Below are 20,779 nucleotides of genomic sequence, written 5' to 3'. Positions count from 1 at the left end.
AGGATCAGAATCATAGGAGCAGTTGCCCACTTTTATGTACAGTGGTTCTCATACTAGGTGTTGCAATATTTGTGTTACCACATTACAGTGTTTTTATATGGATGTTGAATTAGCAAATGGTTTCCTTTACAAAGTAAACTGATGAGGTTGTAAGACTCTCACTTAACGTCTTCCCCTCTCCCTCAGGCACTCAAATAAGCTTTCTTGTGGAGGAGAAAAAGAGATGATGCCCATCAGATGTTAAGCAAGACCAGTTTCATGTCTTTCACCAAATCAACATTCAATGGACAATGCATTTCTTATGTACATGGTCAAAATGACACTTAACAAATGTACAAGCAAAGTAATCAGAAGAGAATAATGACTGTCAGTAACTTTGATTTCTTGTCACCTAACTTAGTCTGTCCCCTAATTATCCAATTATCTTCCCATTCAAGGCAACAAGAGGCACCATTTCTATAGGGTCAGAATAAATGTGTCAAATCCTTGGCTTTTGCCACTAGCATCATGAATTCCATCTGAAACTAGTGTCTAAGAGCACTGAGACCTGCACACTTCTCAGTCTCCATCTAGAATATCTCTTGACTACTTTATACTGCCTGCACCCAGAAAATGTGTAAATTTTCCTTCCGCTGAGTTAAGCATGAGACATTTTCCATCCACTGTTCAAAGACAACTATTCTGGACTTCAGACACTTTTTGGTTCCCAACAAAATGAGGGGTCTTCACCACCCACTTCCCTACCTCCAGTATGGGTAAAAAGTAGGGTCTTAGACCCATGCTGGTACACTGGTATACCTTTGTTTCCTTATTTTTTTTAAAAAGGATTTATTTCTTTATTTGAAAGGCATAGTTACAGAGAGAGAGAGAGAGATCTTTCATCCACTGGTTCACTCCCTGAATGGCCTTCCAAAGCTAGGAGCCAGGAGCTCCATCTGAATCTCCCACGTGTATTATGGCCGGGCACAAGGACTTGGGGCATCCTCTGCTGCTTTTCCATAATATTAGCAAGAAGTTGGAACAGAAGACAAGCAGCTGGGATTCAAACCAGCGACCATATAGGAATCTGGGGTCCCAGGCAGTGGCTTTACCCACTGTGCCATAGCAACATCCCCTGGTTGGCCTTTCTAAAGTGATGCTAGACAAATAAATTCAACTTTTTTTTTGAGCCTGAAGTGTAGCGCCCATTACCAGCCCTTACCCAGCCCTCTCCTGGATGGAACTTCTCTGTGATATGAATGTGGTTTTTGCTTCTGAGATTTCAGTTCCACTATGCACACACCTGCTCTGTCTGCAGTGACTTGTGCCTTTCCACAATGGGAATGATGAGCCATGCAGTACTCAAAGAGTAATTTTACTGTGGCTTAAAATTCTTGTTTATTTGATTAGCACGTTTACAAGTAAATAGGTAGTAATTAGCAGGTAAACTTTGGAGAGAAGCTATAAGGTCCATTGGATACATTGCAGAAATCTATTTTTCTGATATAGTAACTGATTGGCTGGTTATGGCACATTGGTCTCTGGAAAGTTTCTCAAGAAAAATGCAGAGGTTATTTACATTAGTGCTCTTTTAATGATATTGCCTAAATAAAGGCATTCATTTTGGAGCAATGAGGTGGAATAAGCATTTAAAGGATAAGCCTTTTTTTACCTTGATAAATAGGATTAAGTCATGGATGGCTGGATCCGAGAGGGAGCACAGTGATCGCATTGGGAAGAGTTTTAACTCCTAAGGGTAGACGCTGAGTACAGTGTGGTAAGATGGTCAGTGGAGTGAATGGGAAAACACACGATAAGACTATCTGGATTTTATTCCAATCTAAATATCTGCATCATATCTAGCAGATAACTTAATAGCTCTTTTCCTCCTTTTCTTTACAAGGAGGATCATTAGTAGAAAGATCTAGTCACCAAAGTGATTTTAGGGTTGCCAGATAAAATACAGGGTACCAAATTACATCTGAATTTCAAACAGTTATTTTTAGTACAAGTATGCCCCATGAGGGCATGAGACATACTTATCATGGAAACAAAAATATGGTTTATATTAGACTCTAGTGTTACTAAGAATCCCAACTTTTATTTGCTTAATCTGGAAATCGTAAGTATGAGATGACAAAGTGAATGCGAAGTCCTTAAGGGAAGTAGAGGAAGCACAACAAGGTGAATATGGTTGATCTTTTTGCATTAGCTTTCAGGCTGTCTACCTAAGATGAGGGACCACATTTCTTCCTATTACCAGTTTTTAAAATTGTCTTCATCCTGGATTGAAACAGAGGATAAATTTCTATATACTTAGTACCATCTATTGACCTGTAGAAGCCTTACAAAAGACAGGCACAATTTGATTCTGAGATTTGAAAAGAATATTAGATGAAAGCGATATATACATCAATACACCCACAAAAATAGAATGCTTCAAAACCTGTATGTGATTTGTGCTTCATCTGCTTTAAGCAGGTTATTGCCTGACATTATCCCTATTTACCAGTTGGAGCAAACAAAACTTGATTATAAGTAATAGCCCCCAGAAGTAGTTATATCCCATTTACTCATGTTAGAAGATTATCTTCAATTCAGATGCTTCAGTCATCCAGTATAATTGCATCTGGTATATTAATTCCATAGACCTGGCATTGTGCTGCAATAATAGCATCTCCTTTCTTGTCTCTTAAAGGACAATCTATAAGGAAACCTGGAGTAGCAAAAAATTATGAATGTGGATAACAAGTCAAAATACTTGGGTTGGATATACAGAAACATAGAGCATTAGAAGGAGAAAAAGATGAGTGTGCATGACAGGGAGAAGGAACTGTTTGGGCTGTGGAAAGAAACTGATGTGTGTCCTATTCCCTACTCTCCCCATGGCCTTGGAAAAGGAGCCTTTCTCCATTAAGAGGAAGGAGACTGGGATTGGCCAAGGAAAATATCTGTGGGCTTCATGGTGTTGAGCAGGAAATGAAGTTATGCAAAATCATTTTGTCTTGGGAAAGTCATGGGGTTCCTGGCCTGTAAGTCAGTATTCAGTTATACTGCACGTGTTGGGGGAACCAGAGGGGCATGTGGTTTTATTGTCCTGAGTGTTGGAGTTTACTTACATTAGAGTAAAAAGTGTTAAATTTTGTGTAGAGGCTGATGTACAGTAAATGGTCAATGTGAATTAGGTCCCATTTCTTTTCATTTACTTCATGTAATAGAAAAGAAGCTCATTGAAAAATATTTTCCTGTTAAGTTACAATTTTATCATATGTCATCTAATATTTATTGAATGTATATCCAAAACTGTTGTCTGTATTTTCACAGATATTCTCATTGCCACAAGATTTTTCTAAATTGATATTGTATCTCCGATTTCTAGATGAGACTTGCAATAATTGTCAGCATCATTAACCAATTCAAGTTCTCTCAGCCAGAATTAGAAAAGCGAGACTCATTGGTGGGCCTGTCCCACTCCACACTTCACCCTTTGCCACTTCATCAGCCCCCACTACCTGTTTTATGCAATATTAAAAACTAACTAATGTGGCTCAGATAAAAAAATTGCATTCTTAAATTGTTATTATATATTTTCATGGTATTTGAAAAGGAGAGTGAGATACTCATACATACAGAGAGAGAAGGAGAAGAGGGGAGAAGAGGAGAGGGGAGGGGTAGTGGGTGGGGAGTGGAGAGGAGGAGAGGGGAGGGGAGTGCAGAGGAGGAGAGGGGAAGGGGTGAGGGGAGGGGAGAGGTGACCTGTACAGGGCGGCTCACACCACTTATGCTATATGTGGTGGGAGAGTACTTCATGCTACTCTACAAGAATCATTCTATCATGTGCTTTCCTCATTCATCTTATCCTGCACTACTAAGTAATTTTTATCTTAAGGAAACTGTTGGGAATGATTCAGAGGATAGCACAGAATGTCTTTATTCTTCATTTCTTTGTCAGCATTGTAGCTGGCATACATCAGTGGTGGAAAAAAGCCAAGAACCTATTTAACTGTGAATAACTCCACTCCCTCACTACTGAAGTACTGAAACTGTCTGATTTTTTTTCCATTTTCTCCACCATCTAAACTTTACTATTTTGGGGAAAAATGCTCTATGCACTTATCTGAATGACCAAGAATCAGAAGCAACGTAACCTGCAAACTAGCCTTTATGTACTCGATTGTACATTATTTCTCTGAAGACTGAAAACAAAACATTAATACCATTCCTTTCTATATGGCAATTTAAAATGAGGCATTAATGTGTAAATGTAAGAGAGAACACATTTTTTATATGTTCATAAAACTTTTAAAACTTTGTGCACAGGTAATATAGCTCACGTGGGCTCTGGGTAAATTGATTTTGTGAATTATGTGTCACCTGATGGTGGTGCTCTCAGCTGTGAAGAAAGCAGTTCTGTCCCCTGAACTTGAGTCTTGACTTCTCCAGCCTTCCATGACTCGGACACTGCTGGGGATGACTGGGCACCCCCTCTGCCTGCCATCACCAGCCTACCCTCATCTCTTCACCCTCTTCCTAAGGTACTTCCAAATCCTGTTGCCATAGAAACAGGGAAGGGGTGGGTGTGGATAATAGAGCTTCTGTAAAGGAGGGCGGTGTTGAATAGACTCCCTGGCTTTGTCCTGTGTCTCCTGCTGTGAATTCTCAGAGAGCCAGATGGATGTGCCTTCTACTGGGCATTTTTCACATGAAATGTTATGAAATGTTTATAGCTATTTTATTCCTTATACATGCAGTTCTAAGAGCCCTCCTGTTTCATTTTGCTTGTTGTTTTGGGAGGCCATGTGTCAGTTTCAATTCTCTTATGTGAGTTTCACACTAATTTCAAAAAAAATCTATATTTCTGGAAGTATGGAGAAATTCTGAAAAAATGCTGAACTCACAATAAAATGAGAATTAATGATAGTAGTGTATTCATGAGTCAATCTTTTTATTCCAATGGTACTTGTAACTGCTGTCCTAAAACTTGCCAGATTAGCTAATGTCCAAATTTTATCATCATTGCATTTCAGTGGCAAATCTCGGGTTTTGTAAGTGGGTTCAGAAATCTCATGTTTAAAGCACAAATTGGTTTATACTCAGAGGCATAACTTTAGGTTGCAGATATATAGAATAATAAATAAGAAAGTAACTGTATTAAATATAATGTTGTCTGTTCTTCTGTATTACAGTCTCTCTCTCTGTTTCCCTTTTTCTATATGTGCTGCTGAAGCGAGCACTCTGTTTCCCTTTTTTTTAAATACACACAGACAAGGATGATTCAAAAAGTTCATGGCAAATGGAATTAAAAGATTAGATGTTTACTGTAGTTCAAAAGCATTATTTTGAAATCCACATATATAAGAGTGAGACGTCTTCAAAGAGTTCATGGAAAATGTGTTTTGTGAAAAAACTATTTATAGATTTCAACACATTTTGCACTAAAATCTGTCTTTTCATTCCCTTTTCCCATGAACTTTTTAGAGTGTTCTTACATATACTTTATATACATCTATGTTACACAAGTACATGCTGTGATGTTGAACAGAAACACAGTGTCTACCAATGCATTTCACAGACTGGATCCACATGGTTAAGCAATGTGACTGTAGATGTGTGTCTGCATATGAATGTCTTGCATACATACACCCACGGAAACTTCAAATAACTCTGGGAAGTTTTGGTCTGTGTGATAGATAAGTAAGGCTAAAAGAGATTGCATACATATTCAATCAAGACACGCCTAATGAGTGGTAGTGCCAGGATTTGTTCATTCATTTCTTCATTATTTAATATTTACCAGGCATAATTATGTGCCACTTCACAACTGGAATTCCTCAGTGGAAAAGCCAGCAGGTGCAGGTGTTTTTTGCAGCAGTGAAGATACTGCTTGCTAAGCCCACTTTCTATCCTAGAGTACCTGAGTTTGCGTATCACCCAGATCTTATTGCTAATGCACACCCCAGAAAGCAGTAAATCATGGTCCAAGAACTTGGTCCCTGCCACCCTTTCGGAGACTGAGGTTGAATTCTAAGTTCCTGGCTTCAACCTGGCTCGTCCCCAACTACCATGGGCATTGGGCAATGAAACAGAAGATGGGAGATCTCCCTCTGTCTATTTCTCCTTTCCTTCCAAATAAAAATAAGCAAATAATAAAAATTACCAAGAAGAACAAAGAAGACAAAGGTCTCTGCCCTCAGAGACCATAGATTCTAGCAGGGGACAGAGAATAAGCAGTAAACGTAATAAAAACAGTGGAAAGTGTGTTGGAAAGAGATTGCTTCTTTGGACAGGAAAGGAAAAGCAGAGCAAATAGAACCTGGAGCCAAGGATGCAAGGTAGCAGAGGGCAGAAATAAACCAGAAAGTGACAACAGTGGTTACCATGAAAGTGAGATCCGGCCCCCTGCAGACACCTGACTGACTTCACAGCCCCTGTGTTTTATTTCATTACCGTGATCTTCCCAAAACTCATTGGTTTGCTCCTTGTCAGAGTCTCATACTCTTCACCTGAGGTAAATAAGTAATTAAACAATTAGACTTGGTGGAATATTGGCTTACTATTACAAGAGGAATGTTTCTCCTTAAGCTTGAGAGAAACAGTAGAGTTTTTGAACCATTGTTAAAACCTGACATCAAAAATTATGTTTAATATCAGAGTGGCCTTGTGGTGTGGCAGGTTAAGCTGCAGCCTGTGATGCCAGCATCCCATATGGGCGCTGATTTGAGTCCCAGCTACTCCACTTCAATCCTGCTCCCTACTAACTATCGAGCCTGGGAAAGCAGTGGAAGATGGCCTAAGTACTTGAGGCCCTGCCACTCATGTGGGAGACCTAGATGAAGCTCCAGGCTCCTGGCTTCACTGTGGTCCATTCCAGGTTATTGCAGCCATTTGGAGATTGAACTAACAGATGGAAGATCTCTCTGTCTCTCCCTCTCTCTCTCTCTCTGGAAGTCTGGCTTGCAAATAAATAAAATAACTCTTTTAAAAATTTTGCTGTGATAACATAATCCTAACATTATTTCTCCATGGGAATTTTAGGAATAATCCATTTTTCTTCATGGCAAGATCCCTGTAAACTTATTACTGTTACTTTGCCATTGAATATGAGTAATTTTTGGTACAGGGACAATCATGGAAAACTTTCAATTCCATCTCAGTGACTTTCTTTGTCCTCCCCAAGCTCTCCAGACAGAGTGTTTTTGTCATCCAATAGCTCTGTGTGTGTTGTACTTTCTTGGCTCCAAGTACTCTGTGATGAGAGTATGAACACTTGGTCTCCATTCTTCACCAGATTGTGGTGGACTTAAAGCCAGGGCCGAGGCCCAATGCTTGTGTGGTGGGCTATGAATATAGGCCAGTGCTTAGTACACGTTGCTAAAAGTCTCAGTTAAGACTTGTTTAATAAAATTCAAAAAATCTATCAGCATTTGTCCCAATGGTTTCACTTGACCTAGATTGTGATACTGTTCACATCAATTCTTTTCTCCTGGCACCCCAAGTCTTACTGAGGCATCCTTTCATATTTGGCCAATTTAAGAATCAAGATTTCATTTTAACTTTCTTATTGTTTACAACTTTATGACTTATGTGTACACAATCACATCATATTGATTTGTTCCTATCCCCTGAAGGAAAAAAATACAACTGAAATGACAATAATGGCAAAATTACTTCCATGTCCTTCTGAATATATTGCTTATGAGAACTAAGCTTGCATAGTTTCGAATCACACTTTTTAAACAATAGAGTAATTTCATACTATCGTATAATTGCTGTGAAAGTGCTACATAATATTTATTTCCTCTAATTCTCGAGTGTCGCTCCCCGTCTTCGTGGAGGAACGACACAGGACCCTGCGCTGTTCTTCTGTCTGCTCGGCCCTCCCCGGGTTTGCTGCTGGTTCTTCCCGGGTTGGCTACCAACCCTTCCACCTCCGTGGAAGGGCGGTTCCCCCTGCCACATTCCCCACTTCCGCGGGGGAGTGGCACTCCGCCGGCCGGCTCTCTCGGGGGCTGCACAGGTGTTCCTTCAGATGTTCCTGGTGCATGCCGTCTCTCTCCTCCTTTATAGTCCTCTTCCACCAATCCCAACTCTGCTACCCACACGCTGAGTACGCTGCTCTCCTCCAATCAGGAGCAGGTCCCACAGTTTATTGGTTGAACTGGAGGCAGCTGTGTAGAAGCTGTTTCCCTTCTCAGCGCCATATTGTGGGAAAGCAGATGCATAGAATAAGTCTTAATTCCAGTAACTTAGTCTAGTCCGAGTTGCTCCCCACACTCGAGTATTATTGTGTAAGTATTATCAGAGCAAAATGCTGAAATTTTTTAAATTAGTGCAATGCTTTTTTTCAGAAACAAAAGATACTTGACAAACTCAGCACAGATTTAAGCTCATTAACTCTTTAATTTATTGCCTTAACTGAAGTCAACTAATATTCTATTGGAATTTGCCTAGTTGGTTGAGCAGTTAAACCAATAAAGTAAAAATAAAGCAAACATAAGGTCAAACAGATAATTTCATTAAATTATGCCATAAGTATAAATTGAATTAAAAATATGGAAGAACAGTTGTCAACTACTTTTGCAGTAAAATGGAAACACAGAAGCTTATTGGACTGGACATATTCGAGATGAGAATTTCATGCAGAACTGATATCTGCCATTATGTCTTTACATGGAAGAGGGGGATTTCTATCACATGTCAGTAAAGCATTCAGTAGAACAGAGGAGTCTTATATATAAGCAATTATTAAATGTATTTTCAAACTAAAGAATTTGAATTTATGACTATAATTTATAACATGAAGCATTTCAGCATTAAAATCCTAGTGTTCCATAGCCAAGGCATATGATAGAACACAATAAGATGACAGTTATTACTTCACCCAGTGGATGATCCACTTCTGGTTTAAATGTCTTGGGAAATGTACTTTTCCAATAATTTTCTTTCATAAATACTGGGAGAAGAATGTGAGAAGTGGTACAAAAATAATAGCTATGCAGTGCTATAAAACAGAGATAGCAAAAATCTGTGGCTATCTTTGAGACAGAGGATCTGTATAACTTCTACAAAATAGAAAATAGAAGCAATATTTTTTTACTTGAAGAGTAAACTTTTAGTAAGTATGAAACAATCTGATGTGCCTCAGCCGTTCTTGCTCACTGTTCAAAAGATATATAAACAATGGAATTTATTCCTTGCCTTTAAATCTCAATTGGGTCTCAGACTCTATTGCCTTGATACTCCACCTCTGCATTCTTGCATTCTTCCCAGGTTCCCAAGGCCCAGCAGGGCTACCTGAAAGAATTCACTTTTGCCTGCTGTCCTCCTACTGGTACCCCATCCCCAGCCCTCTTTTTTTTTATTTATTTATTTTTTTTGACAGGCAGAGTTGGACAGTGAGAGAGAGAGACAGAGAGAAAGGTCTTCTTCCGTTGGTTCACCCCCTAAATGGCCGCCACAGCTGGAGCTGCACTGGTCCGAAGTCAGAAGCCCGGTGCTTCCTCCTTGTCTCCCATGTAGGTGCAGGGCCCAAGCACCTGGGCCATCCTCCACTGCCTTCCCAGGCCACAGCAGAGAGCTGGACTGGAAGAGGAGCAAGCAGGATAGAATCCAGCACCCCAACCGGGACTAGAACCCGGGGTGCCAGCACCACAGGCAGGGTGCTGGCACCACAGGTTGAGGATTAGCCAAGTGAGCCAGGGCACTGGTCAGCCTCTTAAAATATAAAAAGGCTTGCCGGCGCCACAGCTCAACAGGCTAATTCTCCGCCTAGCGGTGCTGGCACACCGGGTTCTAGTCCCGGTCGGGGCGCCGGATTCTGTCCCGGTTGCCCCTCTTCCAGGCCAGCTCTCTGCTGTGGCCAGGGAGTGCAGGGAGGATGGCCCAAGTGCTTGGGTCCTGCACCCCATGGGAGACCAGGAGAAGTACCTGGCTCCTGGCTTTGGATCAGCGTGGTGCGCCGACCGCAGCGTACCGGCCATGGCAGCCATTGGAGGGTGAACCAACGGCAAAGGAAGACCTTTCTCTCTGTCTGTCTCTCTCTCACTGTCCACTCTGCCTGTCAAAAAAAATATATATTAATATATGTGTGTGTATATATATATATATATATATATATATAAAGGCTCAGCCCCTAGGGGTCGGGACCTTCTGCCCTGTGTTCCAACATTGTGCATGCCAGCAGTTGGTCATCCACCTCTGCAAATTTATTTTCTCTGAATAAATTTGGTGTGGCTGTAAATTTGTACACTGCCTCCTCTCTATTCTGTGCCTCTTTTCCCAACACAATTCACCACCCAGCAAAAAGTTGCCTCCTTGTAAAAAATAACAGGCCCTGAGCAGTGCACAACACAGAAAATGTTAAGTTAAAGCAAGACTAGGAGAATAGAAATTGTGACAAAAAAGAAAAATAGTTTGATTAAAGCAAAAAATAATTCACTAGCCACAATGTTTGTGCTTCTTGGGAAATAAGAATACCAGGTAGAACACTGGAAGCCTCTCAGAGAAATGCCATGCCACCACATTGTTGGTTCCCAACATACGTATGGATATGCAAGTTTTCTGGCATCAAATTGTATGTCGTTCTCATTATTAAAACGCGCTTGGTTAGTTTCAATTAATCTACTTGTAACTATGTAAAGCTTTGCAGTAAAGAGGTTTCCAGTGATAACAAATGAGATGTATTTCAGGATCTCAACATTCAGAATGATGCCCAGAGGGAGGTAAAGTGGCGATGTGGGAAATTAGAAACTGAACATCTCACAAACCTCATAAAAAATATGAAGGGGGATCAAAATCTAATCAACTTAAAACACAAAATAATGCCTATTTATTTTTTATAATAAAATATTGCATAAAAGTCAAGCTTTATTCCTATAAGTTTCAGGTTTGTCTTTCTGTTAGATGGGTAGAATTACAGCAACCTCAACATACAATTTAGAGTCTTGTCAATTTAATATTTGACATGAAAAAAACTGTCCCGATTTGGGATAATAATATGATAATTCTAGGATTATGAGAATAAAAAAATACTTTCAAATGGCCGTAGGTTAAAAATGACTCTGGGGGCCAGTGCTGTGGCATTGCAGGGTAAGCCACAATCTGCAATACCAGCATCTGGGAATCTGGAGGCTCGGCTTCTGATGCAAGTCACTGTTAATGCACCTATGAAATCTGAGAATGATGGACCAAGAACTAGAACCCTTGCACATACATGAGAGACCTGGATGGAATTCCTGTTTCCTGGCTTTGGCTTGGGCTAGACATTAGACATTGTGGACATTTGGGAGTGACCCAGTGGTTAGAAGGTTTCTCATTCTCTCTTCCTGTATAACTGCATTTCAAATAAATAAATCTTTTTTAGAAAATTACTGAAGATTATTTAAATATATATTAATCTATTTACCTTTTTTGTGTTGAAAATCTGCCAACATATAAAAACAAGAAATACTCCTTTATTTATGTGCCTACTGTATCAAGGTTTAATAGAACCTACTATGTACACAACATAAATCATAGAATCACCTACCCAGGAGAAGTTTGTGGCCTAGTAGGTTGTTGGCCATTTATCACTGAATGTGGCATAACTACTATAAGAGGCAACGTTTCTTATCCATATGCTGCACTCAGACTGCACTGTAGCATTTTTTACTATACTCACAACAGCAATAATAGATGGAGTTACACAGAACTTGTCTTGGGGATAAATTGCTTCAATTATTTTATTCTGAGGAACAATGAGAGTCAGTCTGATGATATTAGGTCAGTTATAAAAAACAACATCATTTTCATTCTTCAGCTTATTTCACCAATCAGAGGGTTTCTCACAATGCAATTTTACTAATATATTCCTGAAGACTTTATGCTTTCCTTTTTCAGACTTTCTGGTCATTTTGTATTTCATTTATGAGATAATGTCCTATAAGATAGCACATAGGTACAGGGTGAATTTTTTTAAAATAATATTTTGAATGAGCTTAAATATTTATTTATTTGAAAGGCAGAGGCAGAGAGAAAGAGAAAGTGTCTCCCATCCACTGGTTCGTTCCCCAGATGGCCACAATGGCCAGAGCTGGGCCTATCCAAAGCCCAGGTCTTCCATGTGGGTGCAGGGGGCCGAAGAATTTGAGCCATGTTTCACTGCTTTCCCAGGCCATAGCAGAGAGCTGGATCGGAAGTGGAGCAGCCGGGACTTGAACCGGTGTCCATGTGGATGCTGGCACTGCAGACCAAGGCTTTACCCACTACGCCACAGCACTGGCCCCTTGAAAGAGTTTAGTGTTCTCTAGCTTGCTTAGTATGTAAAAAGACTTTCAATGGATTTTTTTTTAATTTAAAATGTTTCCTTTAATAATACGAAATATGTGAGACTAAAATAAATGTGAAAATGTGTATCCTTTGTCAAAAACCTCAAGAGAAAGTTTTTAAAAGTACAAGATGAGCAATAACTGGCTTTCCATTGTTTCTCTGGTCAAAGTCAAGAAGGATATGGTACACTGAACCACTGGAATATGCCCACATAAGTTTTATGGAGCCTTTGTGTTTGGACCGCAGTGTCTGGAGTGTAAATGTTCATTTTGATACCTAATCACTTGACAAGCAGAAGTGTCATTTTCACATCTCCACTGCAGGCAGAGGTGAATAGAAACTAGCAAGTCAATAAAAACAAACACCTGATTTAACTGTCAAATCATTCTTGAGTTAAGATTATCTATGTAATTTGTCCTAATCATCTAAATTCAGTTTAGAAAGAGTCAACTTGATTATTTTCTGTCCACAAACCAAGACGGAACTCATGTTCTCCTTCACTTGTCTATGTTTCAGCAAGCTTCGTCCTGATTCTATTTCCTCATATTTCCTTTTTTAGAGTATTTTCTTCAGAAAACATGTAAATAGCAATTATTTCTCTCTTCCAGTGAGATGCAAATCTTTTTAAAGGCTTCTGCAGAGTTATCTTTCTATAATGGGTCCACTAGGAAACACAGGTGATCCAGGATTACTCACCCATCACCAACCTGCACCCCACTGCAGCTCTTAAATTTCCAGACATTTGTTTTAGTGGAGTTGAGCCCCCACTGACATGTAGTCTCTGTCCCCATTGCAATATTCGTGAGCAAAATTGTCTTTGTATGTATAACTCCACCATCACGATCTATGTACTTAATACAGAACATAGTACATAAAAAACTAAATAGACATGATATTCTTATTTACCTGTTAAGTTTTCATTAAGCTAATAGACCCGCACCTAGCCCCATGTAAACCTTCAAAAGTTAGTTGTTGAAAAGATAATTAAGTGCTTCTTGTCTCGGACAGTTTTGATATCTGATAACGTGATTCATGGCAAATGAACTATTCCAGTATGTTCAGTTATTTGCAAGATGTAAGGGTTAGAATTAAGATTTTTATAGTTACATAGAAAATCTTAGTAATAAATAATAATAAAATAAATAATAATAATAATAAAAATCTTAGTAATAATTGGAAAGTGCTTGGTAGATATAATTCCATGATTCTAAACATTGCATACACTGTAGTAAAAAGTATGTGCACTACTTGCTGTTCTTTCTTAATGATGTCCAGTCATTACAATTCTTGCTCTTTCTCTGATATAGTATTTGCTTTCATCTGGGAACAGTTAAGGATCCCTGTCTGTTTTTCTTCGTAAGCACCGAATTCAAAAACAAAGTGTCAGGCTACTCCATCTTCAGTAGGTTAAAAACAGAGAACTTCTGTGCATATATTCAATCCTCTTCCAGCTCAAAACAAAAAGGTGGCTCTTAGTAGATGCCTTGTAAAAGCCTTCTGTCTCTGTAGTCTATTTGTGCTCACTGCTTTATGGTCGTCTAAATCTACTTAGCATAGTTCACAAAGAGTGGAGATGGCAGAAAGGTTAATCTTAGAAAGCACAAACCAAATCATGGGAATCCTTTTATTCCTGTCAAACAAAACATCCACCAGCCTCTTGAAGACTTTTTTTTTTTTTGCAAATATGACTGTTTCCTCCGAGTACCATTACTTTATTTTTATTTCACTGTAACTTAACTAATGAATAAGTCTATGACTATTTCTGGCTCCATATTTTCTGATTGGGCTTGAACAGAGTTCTACCTCATGTAGAGAAATAATTTGCTGCAGAAATAAACTTGAAGCAAAAAGCAAAAATGCATTCTAGGCTGATACATCCATTTGGTAAACACTTTCTGAATGGAGATGAGAAGTCAAAAAATACTTTCAGTTGCCTTTATTTAAGATGGATCTTCTGATGAGAAGTCAGATGACTAATTTTTGTTTAATTACATAGAGCTTTTAACCTTCCTTTTATGATAGTAGTATGATTTAATCTCTTTAACATTTGAACGGATCTTCATTTATGGTAACAGATACCAGTGGAGTGGAGAGTAAATGCCATTTCAACAAGCTTAATTTTCTCTTTTGAGAATTTTGTTATTTATGGAATACACATACATGATACTGTGACTATACAAAGGCACAATCTGATTATTTCTGTTTGAAAAGCAGAGTTTAAGTTAAATTGTGGGAATGAATGCATACTATTGAAAAGTATTTTGACTCCCTGGGCAAAGACTAGGTTTCCAAATGTTGAGAAGTCCTCTTTGTGTGCAAAACTAGATAAGAAGAAAAGAGACTATTGAGAGAACTTCACTGGAAAGTTCAGGCTACTGATTCTAGAGCAATGACACACCAATTTTTATATTTTTTCTTCCCAGTTCTTCAGGTAAATTTTCAATCCAGCACTTTTGTATTTAAAAAAATTCTGTTTATGATTGACATAAGGATTTCAGAGGCATGATAGCGTGCTTTCTGAGGTTAGTGCAGCTCAGAGCCAGAGACGCTCAAGCCAGTCCCGGGCAGATTCTGAACACGGACATTTTCATGGGAGATTACTGAAATTACAGTCTTCATGCAGATGGAGCTCTTGAAGACTACTCAGTGACAACTAAAAGAAGTGTCAGCCCCACCTGAAAGCCAGAAACGGAATGTGAGAACATAGTGGGTGAGAGAATAGAAAATTGTGTAAATTTATTCATGAAATTTCTATTTATTTGATTATGAACTTATGTGAGGCAGGTGGTATCACAGATACCTGTTTCTTAATCAAAATTTGTGCAAAGTGAAGCACTGAGAGTTAGATAAAAAGGGAAAAGGAATCACCAAGATTGGGGTGTAGAGTGAGTTTTCTGTAACCACTGGAATCAAAACCATTAAGGGCTGGCTGGCATTGTGGCACAACAGGTGAAGCTGCTGCCTGTGTGTGACATCAGCATCCCATATAGGAGTGCCAGTTAGAACCCAGCTGCTCAGCTTCTGATCTAGCATTCCTGCTCCTGTTCCTGGAAAGGCAGCAGAAAACATCCCAAGTACTTATACTCCTGTCCTTCATGTGGGAGGTCTGGTTGGAGTTCTTGGCTCCTGGCTCTGACCTGTTCTATCCCTGGCCATTACAGCCATTTGGGCAATACACCCATAGATTTAAATTTTCTTTCTCTGTTTCTCTGCCTTTCGAATAAATAAAACATATCTAAAATAAAATCAAAACAAAAAAACAAACGCTAACGGCTGATCATCCCAACCATGAGAGTCAGAAAAAGTCAATGATGTTCACGTATCTTAGCCTAAGACTGTTCATTCAAACTTAACTCAACTGCTTTTCCTCCTCTGATTTTAGCTAGCTTTGCATATCAGTGAGCTTTCAACTGGAAGATTGATCTTTTTTCTTTGGATTTTGTTTGTTAAGTATCTTGTAAATTCAAGTAGAAATGTGTAAGGTCCTTGACAGCTGATTACTACAAAACAGTTTGCACTTATGAATCATTCAAAGTTGTTTTGCTATTAAAGCTTTAGGTGAAAAAATGGAGATAGTCACTGATGCTACAAATGCTCTGGCCATGCAAGTACAGAAGATGCCTTAAAATGTGCTATGATTCTAACCTCTATCTTTGATTTTTTTTTTTAAAATGAGATTGTTGCACAGGCAGTAGAATGAAGGGGAACCTGTATTTAACTCCAGCATTTTTATATTCTAATGAACTCTATTAATATACTTATTTTTATTTATGTTTTATTAATCATATGTTGTCAATAAAAGGAGTCTAGGTATTTTAGTACTTCAGTTTAGAATTGCTTTCCAGTATTGATTTTAGTATCTCAATTTGAACAAATGTTATTTAACTTCCCTAAAACCTGATTTAATAAGCACACAAACTAGAATCATGACATTATAATCATGTATGTTATGTTAGTGTCATTTTACAACTAGATAACAATAAATGACCATGACCAAGTACTCATTACTATATAATACTGCAATAAGTATCAATATTTTTCAGCATATCAATAGAGGCCTATGAAGTGCCTAAAATATGCTTTTTAATTTTGTTAAATATATTTCATTTTATTTCTTACTCTATTTGAATTCAAGTTTGAACTGAAGGCACTCAGCACAAACATCACAAAAAAGAAGAAAGGCAAAGGGATAAGACATTCTTAACTTTTGTGTTTGGACTAAAATAATAGGCTCTACTTTTGCAAGATTCTCAGAATAAGGATAATTTACTCCAGGATTACAAACCTTTACACCTGACTATCAACCCAAGTGGAATTCCACAAAAATGATGACTCTACTGTCCATGAAACAAATATCCATTAACTTCTTTTTTCTACAGGCAGAGTTAGTGAGAGAGAGAGAGAGAGAGAGAAAGGTCTTCCTTCCGTTGGCTCACCCCCCAAATGGCCGCCACAGCCGGGGCTGCGCTGATCCGAAGCCAGGAGCCAGGTGCTTCCTCCTGGTCTCCCATGCAGTACAGGAGCCCAAGCACTTGGGCCATCCTCCACTGCACTCCTGGGCCACAACAGAGAGCTGGACTGGAAGAGGTGCAACCAGGACAGAACTGGTGCCCCAACCGGGACTAGAACCCAGGGTGCCAGCACCGCAGGCAGAGGATTAGCCAAATGAGCCGCGGTGTCGACCCCATTGAACTTCTACCAATGTATCCAACTGAGTTCATGTTTTAGTAGGAGATGAGTCAAAAAAAATAGTAAATAAGCAAGCAAAGCATTTACATCAGACTAAAATAACTGGGTGGCATCTGGAGGCAGGGGAAGGGTTCAGTGAATTTGTTTATTTTTCTTTTCTAGTATAGAATGAATTAAAAGCAATTAAAAGTAATAGAAGTTGATGGTCATTTGGATATTTAGTAACTTTCATCTTTCCAACTGCTACATAATAGAACATTGAATAAATATGATGAGATTTTGAAACTAGCACTCCTGAAAGTGAGATCACCAGGCCTACCTTCTGTGTTTCTTTTTATATATCAATGCAAAATTTATAAGTGTTTTATAGCAACACTACATTACAGAACAATTTATATTATATTATCTTTTAAAAATGGTGCCTGGTTCTAGAAAGAATTATCAGCATGATAGAAAATTCATGTGGCTTGAAAGTAGAGTTCCAGAGTTGCAGTCCGTTACCACATTTTAGCTACACAATTTGGGGTAAGGCATTTCACCCCTTGGGATCTGTCTTTAAAATAAAAAATGATACACAAGTCTACTTTAATGACATGATTTATTTGAAAGCACTGTATAAAGTAATGGATAGATTTTAATTATGATATTGTCATATTGTCAAATTTATATAATGGATATGATTGGGTTCCCTTTTCCAAGTGAATACAAAAATAAGTATTTTGGTCTTGGGTAAAATTTCATGGAGAAACCTGTGTAGAGAATTTTTAAAACAGGAATAAAAGCTATGCAATGTGAAAATATACATCTTTAAATTGTTAATTTTTTCTCTGGAATATAATCTGGTATGCTTATAAGAAAAAATATTGTTTAAGTATTTAAGAAAATTGGCAAGGTATTATTAGGGATGTATTTGATACAAATTCCTGAATAGAACATTAAAACAAAAATTCCCATATTACAGCTAGTTAAAATGGCTGTGGAGGACAGGTATAGACTGAATAGATTAACATGGTAACCATTTTGGGAATATGAGAAACCATTTGAAGTTTATCAGTTGATGGCATACATCAGATCAGAACTGATTGGAAGAGCACAGTAAGCTAAAAATGTTATGCATTCAAGTTTAATATAGTTTGCAGCTTGTGAAACAGATTGTGTTGTACTCAGAAAGCAAGTAGGCAAGTAATGTCATTACTGAGATCAAAGTGACTTACATTTATTGTAACAATCATTCATTCACACAGCATTTAAGTATGACAAATTGTTGCAGAGCAAAAACAGGCGTTGAGCGAAGCTATAATGGACAGTTGAATTAAAAGAAATTTTGGCTGGTAGTTCTTAGAGGAATTAAAAATCTAATACGTCTTGAAAGAACTCAGACATTTTTTGTGTTGAACAAAATTGGGCTCTAGTTCACAAAAAAATAGTAATTTATAGACTTACAGAGTTTATGTTTATCACTTTTATTTTTCGATAACTAATGCTGTAAAATAATGCTGGCTGAGTCAGTAGGGTTTCTGTTGTGACATTTGTCTGAGGGTTGGGTCACCTTCCCACAACTAAGGTTTATGGTTTGCACTGCTGGACCCACAGAGCTCAAGCAGTAGAGCTATAAGAGTGTGATCTGATGGCAGGTTTGGAAAGTTGAACATGAACCAGGAACAGTACAAAGGATAAAGTATGGGGGGGCTCTGTGACAACATAATATTTTAGACAAACCTTATGGAACATTCAATGGGGTAAAAACATTTTTAAGGCAGGAAATAAGAATTGTTGGTTTATATTGTTTATATGCAGTCAATCCATGATTGCCCAAATGTCATCACTCAGAGTCAGTCTGCCAGAGTAATCATGCGCATGGCCTTTGTGTGTGTGTGTGTATAATTTTTCATTCTTTTTTTAAGTTTTATTTCAGCTATACAAGTTTCATGTACTTTATATATACAGATTTAGGAACATAGTGACATCCCCTCCCCGACCCTCTCTCCAGTCCACGCTCCAACCCTTCCTCCTCCTCCCTCTTCCATTCCCACTCTTAATTTTTACAAAGATCTATTTTCAATTTACTTAATGATCATATAGTTAACCCTACACCAAGTAAAAGAGTTCAACAGATAGTATGAAGAGGAAAAACACAAAACAAAACAAAGCACTGTCCCTCTAAGGAAGAGACAAGGGCTGTAAACAATCATCAAATCTCAAAACTTCTATTCCATCCTAATATATTACATTTCAGGTACTCTGTGTTCTTGTGCCTTGGATCCAGGACTCTGACCTTAACCTCTTACTTCTAACTGGAAGAGGGACCCCTGGAGATGCTGAATTCAAGCACCCTATGATGGGTTTGGGGATTTCCATAAGACTTCATGCAAAAAGCAACATGCATTTCAATTTAAATTGTTCAGATGTTTGCATTGGGTAACCGCTGGCTTCTCTCAAGGATGACAGTCTTGACCTCCACTTCTGATAGAAAAGACAAATAACAAAACAAAATGAAAACTACAAAGTAATAAATCTTCAACCACCTAAGACTGATAAGCCTATGTGAACCCTATCACAAACAATGACAATGAAAGTCTTTAGCCAGAAAACTAAAAATAAAGAAGTTTAGCTTTAATTTTTAACTCCACAGCTTTGTGTAATGTTCCACAATGTTTCCTTTAATATGATAATATCCCACATCATTACAGATTCAAACCCAAAATGAGGAGGTTTATAAAAAGAAAAGAAGAATAACAATTTAAGTATAATTGTTCCCTATTTAAAAGAGATTCAAGAAAATCATCTTTAAATAAACATTTGACTATTTAACTGTACATTTCCCTAATCCTTGTTTTGTTTGGAATAAAGCTTACACTTGATAAGTCTCTAATTGTTAACTATATTGAACAAAAATGGCAGGGAAAATGTTTCATAATTTTGATTCATTGTTCATTATAATTCTGCACTTTGAACCAAAACAAATCTGTAATTGTCATATTTTCCTGCTAAGTAGACTAGGGGACCTATACATAATCTCTAAATTATAATTTTTTAAAAATCACTTGAAATTAAATACAACTTCATGCACTTTGCGATTAGTTGATACATAGTCCCAGAAGTTTATGTACAAAAAGTCACATGCATGCAATCATCTCTCCAGGTGCAGGTCTCAAGCGTAAACACTTTTGCTTACCTCATTTTTAAATTTTAAAATTCAGATTATATATATTATATTTAAAGATTTATTTATTTATATAGTTATAGAGAGGCAGAGGGAGAGAAGTCTTCCATCTGCTAGCCCACTCCCCAAATGGTCACAATGGCCAGAGCTGTGCCCATCTGAAGCCAGGAGTCAGGAGCTTCTTCCGGGTCTCCCACATGGGTGCAGGAGTCCATGTACTTGGGCCATCTTCTACTGCTTTCCCAGGCCATAGCAGAGAGCTGGATTGGAAGTGGAGCAGCCGGGACTCGAACAGGCACCTATATAGGATGCTGGCACTGCAGGCAGGGGCTTTACCTGCTACGCCACAATGCCTGCCTCCAGATTATATATTAAAATATATATTGCTTATATTGCTATCAAATCTTCTGCCTGAAATATCCACACACTTGGTGCCTAAAACTCCCCCATTTAATTTTTAGAAATTTTCTATTACTTTTAAATGTAAGATGGTTACTCAAAGCCTATTATACTAAAAATCACCACATATATTCTTGCCAATCAAGGTAGTTATAGATGAAACAGATAAAATATACCAAAAAGGGATTATTAAATTTTGTTGAAGATCTTTAGGTGTGTGGATAAGAGAAAATACCTTCACAG

General features: G+C 38.2%; 1 long non-coding RNA gene across 7 annotated transcripts in view; it reads left to right on the top strand.

Moving 5' to 3' along the window:
- Positions 1–20,779, top strand: part of LOC138845229 (uncharacterized) — a 134,762-nt gene that overhangs the window by 10,117 nt on the left and 103,866 nt on the right. The window contains exon 3 of one of the 7 annotated variants that reach the window (XR_016220579.1): positions 19,211–19,519. The exons of 5 other annotated variants lie outside the window; for them this stretch is intronic. This is a non-coding gene — a long non-coding RNA (uncharacterized LOC138845229). Of the gene's footprint in view, positions 1–186; positions 762–19,210; positions 19,520–20,779 lie in introns of those variants that run through there. One more of the 7 variants, XR_016220577.1, reaches the window with a different exon arrangement.

Source organism: Oryctolagus cuniculus, chromosome 14 (assembly GCF_051225735.1).
Source record: "Oryctolagus cuniculus isolate XC-2025 breed Fujian yellow rabbit chromosome 14, ASM5122573v1, whole genome shotgun sequence".
NCBI lineage: Eukaryota > Metazoa > Chordata > Mammalia > Lagomorpha > Leporidae > Oryctolagus > Oryctolagus cuniculus.
The sequence above is the reverse complement of the archived record's forward strand: the minus strand, read 5'-3'. Positions and strand labels throughout refer to the sequence as shown.